Source organism: Gigantopelta aegis, unplaced genomic scaffold, assembly GCF_016097555.1.
Source record: "Gigantopelta aegis isolate Gae_Host unplaced genomic scaffold, Gae_host_genome ctg2266_pilon_pilon, whole genome shotgun sequence".
Lineage (NCBI taxonomy): Eukaryota > Metazoa > Mollusca > Gastropoda > Neomphalida > Peltospiridae > Gigantopelta > Gigantopelta aegis.
Window position 1 is genome coordinate 26,271 of NW_024532888.1, and position 8,462 is coordinate 34,732.

General features: G+C 33.5%; 1 pseudogene; it reads right to left on the bottom strand.

Annotated features, from left to right (window-relative positions):
- Window positions 1–314: 314 nt before the first annotated feature.
- On the bottom strand, window positions 315–2,794 carry LOC121391385 (annotated as a pseudogene).
- Between the last annotated feature and the right edge of the window lie 5,668 nt (window positions 2,795–8,462).

An 8,462-nucleotide genomic window follows, 5' to 3' on the forward strand; every position in this document is an offset into this window, starting at 1 on the left:
AGTTCATTTCATTTGTTATCTTCAATGTAAGACAGAGATCCCTCAGTAATAATTTAAACTTTTTTTTAACTAGAAGCAACTTCAATTTTACACTTGGAGAGTTTCCACTGCATGTGGTGTTGGAGTGTCTTCTATATGGAGAGTACCACTAAGATCAAGAAGAACTCCTTTGAGTTTTCTATAAGCCTTGACAGCAGCCATATTTGAGGTTAATAATGAAAAAAACATTTAGCAAAAATAACAACAAATCAAAGAATCACACATCACTATTAGCTAAGCAACTATTAAACTGTTGCTAAAAATTTTAGACATCTTTAGAAATCTTTAGTAGCACAGTAGAGGAAGTTAGCTGCATCATAGAGAGCTGCATTATCGTAGTAGTAAAGTATACGATATTTCCAGATCTTCCATGAATCAGCATCTTTAAGCTTAGGGATAGGACGATTCAACAAAGTGATAGGTGTGCCCACATCATAGTGAACATCATAGTGATCAAAACCCATTTCACAGCCTAAAATAATAAAGATAAAAAGAATAGTCTAAGTTAGCAAAGATTTCTGTCCTTCAAAATGATTCCTTTTGAGTACACATACATTTCTCAATACTATTTATTCTACCTACAGTATATGTGAAATTAAAACCATTACAACCATAGATGTTGAGTTGTAAATCATAGCATAGCAGCTATGTACATACCTGGTAGATACCATTGTTTCTAGTATCCATAAACAGTCACAGACAGCGTCAGATGGGGATCTTTGACAACACGATCTTTGTAGACTTTGTGAATACTGTGCCATAAAATCCCACATGTGGAATGTGTGAGCAATACGTTCTACAGGAGACCACATTGGCCCCAACCCATCATGTGATTCCAATCTCACTTAGGATCCTGTCAATCAGTTCATGGAGTGAGTTGAAAAGTCATGTCCAACAGGATAGCTGGAGCATATGGGATAACCTTCATTGGTGCACTACGATCTAGATTACCGTGGGAATGACATTGTTCTCAGTAGCATGTGATTGAACATTTTTAAGCCTTGTACTGTCATTGAATGGATGGCATGAGGCAATGGTCTCATTCATGTTTTACGAGAGAACCTTTTTGTGGCATACCACTGTGTGCATTTTAAAGATGCAGCTTGTGTAATAGCCACAATAGAAAGGAGACAAAGAAACACTTTCATAATTGTCTGAAAAAAAGATAATATCAAATACAAAGATCACTACATAGTAATTGTGACCTAATTTGCAATAAGGGACCACTTCTGTCAAAACATTTGTTACATGATTTATGAAAAAAATACTGTTAAAATACTCTAAAAACAGTTTTGTATACATACATACATAGAGGCTGTTTTTAAGATGTTTAACAGTTGTCCTTTTATAAATCCATTACAAAATGTTTTTGACAGAAGTGATCCCATATTGTAAATCATATTCTATATAAATACAATATATTGGTACTTACTTTAACACAAGTTTATAAGAGAATAAAGATTCTTTACCTGAAGTGCACTGCTGGTTACTAATGGTTAGTGGGGGTCACCTTTTGTAAACTAGATTCATAGACTCTGACCAACAGCAGGTGCACTTTATATCTGATAAAATGTACTTATTACCATATAGGATCATATCATAGCTATGTGTAGCAAAAAGCTACTATTCGAGCAGTAGATAATATTGTACCATCTGGTGTTGTCAGAAACTAAAAACATAACTATGACTGTTTTGAAATCAATGATACAATTTATCACAGCTGCAATTGTATAAAATTACAATTAATCATTTTAAAAAAGTAGCAATCAAATCATTTTTATTTAAAAATCCAAGTAAATTGAAAGAAATACACTTAAAATTCATACATTGTCCACACACACAGTCAAACATGTGTACAGGTACATTTACAAAAAACCAATTACACACACACATCACATATAGTCCACACTCATTAAAATAGTTTAATTCATACATTATAGTTATGTAACATGTAGTTAGGAGCCATGTATCTGCCAACTACTGTGTTATTTCTGTACAAAATTAGTTTGGTACTATCCCTGTGGTATCACCTAGTTGACATAGCAAACCATTCTGAATTAATTTTCTTCTTAACAAGTAGGGTATCTCCCCTTTTTAAATGAAGCTCATCATCATCATCTGCTGCACAATCATACAGAGCTAGTACATTCCTGAGAGAGAAAGAGAGAGAAAAATAATTGTAAACCAGTTATTTAGCTAACCATCCTTCATCTTGTGATGGGAGTTCTGCAGGAACAGGTGATGGTTGGGGAGGAGTTGGAGAGGGAGTAGAAGGACAGAGGAAGCTTTAGGAGCTCCGGTTAGCGATCCACCCACATTAGATTCGCAAGACTATAAAGAAAAGATCAAAATATAATGAAAATATTATTCATAAATAGACAGGAGATCAACTTACTTTGATGTGGATTTTTTAAGCCATGATGGTCCACTAGTAGTAATATAATCAACAGTTATTGTTGGAAGTAAGGGTTTGGCAGTGGGTGTGGCTTTTGGAACAGTAGTATCTTCTTCATTATGCAATGGAATGTGGCTTGGATTAATAATAGCTGTGGGTGTGGCATCAACAGTACGCTGACCAGTTGCCATAACAACCTTACTAGGTGCTTCCTATAAGTGTTTGAATATTCAAATTTATCATAATTTCTTTCTTCTTACTTTTAATGTTGGAGAGTGGGAGGACTTGGAAGAGGACTAGGGGCAGGGCTAACACTTCGACTACCACCAGGACGAGGGGAGAGTCCTCCTCCACCCTCATTAGGAGGCTTGATCTCAAAATCAATACTCATTGAAAGGGAAAGAATGCCATAGGTTGAAGTGAAAGAAGTATTCTCCATCATAAAGTTTATGATAGAATTCAGCACACTTGTACCAGATACAGAGAAAGGACTCTTTTGTATAGAGCTTCTTAATAGTATCTATAATAGTATTTATAAAGGTATACAACAATATAATGTATTTGTAACAGTAAGTATTACAATTAATGATATATATATAAATGTACTTTTATATATATTCTCTATAACACAACTTTTTCACTGATCTTTACCTCCTTGTGTTGGTAATTCAGTCAGCCATTGTAAAAGAGTCCACGTGATAGAGTTAGACATATGAACGAACGAAACTTCATATGATTATTGTTAAGACGACTCTCTGCCTTTATTGGTTCATAAACTCGTGCATCAATTGTAGGATAAATGGAAGGAGTAACATCTATACCTATGAAAATGATAAGTAAATTTCTGAAGTCTAATAGATGATGGGCTTTGATGGCACAAATGAGAACTACAAGAAATAAATCATATGTTTTAACCTTCTTGTATAAAGAGTTGACAATTTTCCACCCATCATATTGTACCAGACCACCAAGTCGTTGAAGTTAACGCCATCCAGGAGTAGTGACGCAATAGCTGAACAGAACTTCCACGGATCATGTGACCAAGTGCCTCTTTAGTCATATCTGAGGCAATCCTTTCTTTTTCATTCAGTTTGATTTTGTATGTGGAAAAGTTGGAGAATATCATTAAAAAATGATCCTATTTCAGTAACAATAGCTCGCTTTCTTTGACTAAAGAGAATTGCTTTTTGAGCATCACTACAAAGAAAAAATAATGAATGAATTATTTATAGAATACAAACTATTGATTAATTAAGATATAAATATATATAAATAATAATAATAATAATAATATAATAATAATAATAATAATAATAATAATAATAATAATATAATAATAATAATAATAATAATAATAATATAATAATATAAATGTATTAAGATATAAATACAGGATCTCTTGAACACTCTATCATGTGAGAAGAGCACTACACACAAAAAAATAATTAGGATCTGAGTTCTCTCTCTCTCCTCCCTCTCTCTCTCTGCTATCCTAGCAGATTCCAAGGGATCAGGTGATAGAACACTTGACTGGTAAACTATTGTTCATATGATGTTCAAAAGAGCCTGGGGTTGAAGTCTTAGTTGAGCTAGGATTTTTTTCAACCTTGGAAAAATCTCAAAATGCATTATAAGAAAACCTTATGACTCAAACTTCTCATTGCACAAAACAAGTGTCTATTTTAAATAATTATGTAAAGTATAAAAGGAGTCTTCTCCTTACCTATTTCCAATATTTCAGGATTAAAGTTATCAAGTGATACATCTGAGAAGGGCTTTGAAGAGCAGAGAGAGGAGGCAACACATGCCAACGTAGCTGTGTTGGATTATAAATGGCTCTAATTCCCCCAGGTAACGTATACAACTCTCCTTGATCCTCAGTATCTTCTGGTATAGGATCATGATAGTTGTAACTCTCTGTGAAGTTGCCACACACCTTTATTGCAATGTAACAAAACTCCTGACAGAGAGATGAGCTTCCAATGAGCGAGATTGGTGGGGATTAGAAGTGGGTGTTGCTGAGATTGCAATAGAATGACTTTTAAAATGGAGGGTTTGTGAATGACTACTGGAGCCAAGCCCTGCTTCCTGTCCATTTTTGTGGGTATAGCTTCAGCTGGGACCAAGGCTGACGTAAGTCATCCAGATTTATAATTAAAGGGTTTGTAGGTGGGGCTATATCAATAGTCTTCACATCCTCATCTGTAAACAAAAACATCACATGACAATCACATGATCAATGTATTATGTGGTACATTATTCCACAGTTCATTTCATCACTATAGGTATCCAGACATTGTATTTCTAATTCTTTCCTTTTAATCCTACCTATATCTTCCCTGTGTGATGATAGTACTCTAAATTTTGGCTGTGCAAGAAGATTTACATATATAGACAATGTAATGTTAGTATCATTATAGCTTACTAACAAACAGTCTCAATAGTGGTTGTGTAAAGATATGGATTACATTGAAGTATTATGATGTATCTAATATTATTAACACATTATATAAACTGACCCTAACTGCTGCTTCTTCTTCTGAGGGCTTTTTCTTCTTGTTTACTCTCAATATTTACAACATAACTAGCTGAGATTTTGTCGTTCTATTCTTCTTTCAAACGTTTCTCTTCTTTCTCTTGGAAAACTAACACTAAACAACTGATCTAGTCGCTCTTCTTCTTCTTGATTGTATTATTTGAACTATTTTGTGTCTTGTCTTCGTTTGTAACTTGACCAAAACCAGAACTCCTTGACTCATATAATTGGTATGACTGTATTATAAGATAAGTAAACATTATCAAAAGACTATTAAATATATTAGTTATACATGTCATAATAATAATAATATGATACTAAAATAGAACTACTTCATTTACATATACTCCTACTCTACAAACCAATACTTCTGTTAACAAACACACAGAAACTTAGCACAGAAAATATTAAATTTAGATAACCAATAAATTATCCTGAGTATTTACTAGCTTGGAGCACTTTTTATCAACCCTTAAAACCAGATTAGCATTTAATTGCAAGTATATATCAGCATTATTATAAATATTCTATAAAGTATATCTTTTATTCATAGTGTTTTTTTATTAGAAAATTTACTCTGATGACATACCTTCTGGGGTGTCCTCCATCGAGCACTAGCTTGTTGTCTGACTTGTAGAGTTGTCGTGGTAATACCTCGTTTAGTGGGTGGAGGGGGGTGGGGGGACTCCGATTCTCATGTCTAGCTATTCGAGTAGCATTACGACGTGTTAGAGGACTCCTGTCACCTCCAGACGTGGGAGGGACCACTGTAATATCAACCACTTGGGGTACAACAGGTTCATCATCAGATTCATTTTCAGATGATTTGTTTTCTTCTAACTGGTTCTGATCTTCGACGAATAATAATAGGAGACTAAGAAATAACAGATAAAATGATACAGCTGTAGTATTACCATAGATGGCCCCCTATATATGCTGGTAGGGTATTGTCTGTCTGTTTGTTTACTTACCCACGTGGTGAAGGTGGTGAGTGATCTCTATGCCTTCTTCAGGTTCATCTATCATTGACTTTTTAATAATGCTCTAGATGCTTGATTGTATACGAGGACGTGCATCGCTTTTGACTTCTTGTTAATCCAGTTTATCAGTATTGTCTTTTTGAGGGAGAGGAGGAGTGCCTAGTGAGATATAGCTAAATAAATGACCACTATATTGGTTATTGGATTAACAATACGCACACACACCTGATTAACAATGTATGACACCTACACAATTAATTAACTAGTACCTGGGGTTTTGGTCTCAGCAATTTTCCTTTTTAGGTAGTGGGCGTGGCTCTGGTTTGATTTTTCCATCACGTAATTGATGGACTTTATCTAAAGCTCGTCTCTGAGCTTCTTCCTCCTAAAGTAATGATGACATCACAATGGACATCATCAGTATCATGCTCAATATAATATGGATTCATATATTTACATGTCATTACATATCCATGTATATTATAATACATTATATAATAGGAGAAGATAACTTATAGTTTTCTAATGTTTTATACAAACAAATGTCCATTAAGACATTTATCTAAGTAAATGAAGTGTTTTTTATTTATATAACAGATATACATTATCATGTCATAGTATGATATCATTATTACACTGACTGAAGTCACTTAAAGAAGAATAAACACATCTCATGTATGTAGTTGGATTAAATAGACACATTGATATATCATATTGTGGTTACTTACTAAGACAAATGATTTGGTCAATAGTGCTATTAATTCCATTATAACGATATAGAGAAATACTACATGATAATGATTAGGATTACCTCAAGTAATGTAGCACCAGTTCTCTCAGAGGTACCAATAATGTAGGTTTTTTGGTACACGTAGTGTCTGCCTTAACCACTTAGAGGATCTATACCTCGATTAAGATTTTTGTTCTTATAACAAGAGTACCTTCCTAATTAGAGATAGGATAAGTTATCATAATATATCTTTAATAATCATATACCACAGTGGTCTTCTCCCTTCATTTTACTGTCTGGTCCCTCTAGGAACAAGGCCTCACAAGGACACTCTGAACTGTCAAATAATAATTCTAAAACAGAAGATGGGAATGATTAATAGACAAATAAATAAAATATTACGTATAAATTTACAAGTAATGTACTAAGGTCTCATGTCTAATGTATCATGTACCAGTGTGTCATGTCCTAATGTATCATGTACCAGTGTGTCCTGTCCTAATGTATCATTACCCAGTGTGTAATGTCCTAATGTGATCATGTACCAGTGTGTCATGTACTAATGTATCATGTACCAGTGTTGTCATGTCCTAATGTATCATGTACCAGTGTGTGTCATGTACTAATGTATATGTACCAGTGTGTCATGTACTAATGTATCATACACTTTTTGACTATTACTATTACTTTCTTCGTTTTTTCTGTAAGAAGAGTCCTCTGTTAGCAATACCATTAATATCTAAGTTAGGAGCAATATCAGAATGTTCTATGACCTACACATATATTATAATAAGAAAGTACAATATTATATTATACTTCAATTTGATGTGATTTTGACTGGTACAATAGTAGCTACAAAACTCTTTACGAATACTGCCAATAAAAACAACACGAACCTAATGAAATAAAAATACAGACAATAAAAGATCTGATATATTATTCTATCTATTTACCCTGTTGAGGATCAACCAAGAAGAATGGTGTGCACTGGGAGATAGAGGAGAAGAGAGTCAGTTGGATGAGAGATATCTCTAATGGAGAGACAAAGAAACATATTATTCTAACCATCTCTCTCTCTCTCTCTCTCTCTTTCTCTCTCTCTCTCTCTCTCTTCTTACCTTTTCCTTCATTATCAACTACCCAGACTTGACTTGCTGATGAAGTCAACTTATCATGTACTTTCTCCATCAGATCACTCACCAAATCAGCCACACCCACTCGTACTGTAGTCTTAGTACCATCAGCAAAATGTACAGGAATAACAACCTAACAATAAATTGTAAGTTATTAAAATATAGTAATGAATATACAAAATGAAGGTAATATCTATATTAATAATAGGATAGTCCCCTTATATCAGAAGTAACCTGATTACATAATATATAGTAATAACAATATATCTGATGTTTATATTCAATGTTCTATTATTAATAGTTTTATGATATGATATAAACTAACTATTGAACTAACTCTTACAATTTACTATCCCAGTCAGCAGATCCTTGACGTAATGTATCTTCATCCATTGTATACTCACCAACAACTACCAGCTGTAAATAATATTAGGCAACTAAGTAATATAGTCCTTTAATATATTATCTGTCCATTCATTATTCCATCTGTCCATTCTATTTATCCATTATTCAAATGTTCTTACATCATCTTCAATATCATCTTCTAATAATATTCTTTCTAATAATTTCTTTTCTTGTTCTTCACTTAATACAGTATCTCTGACCTCTAATTTAGACCAATATGAATCTAATATAACGTAATCCATGA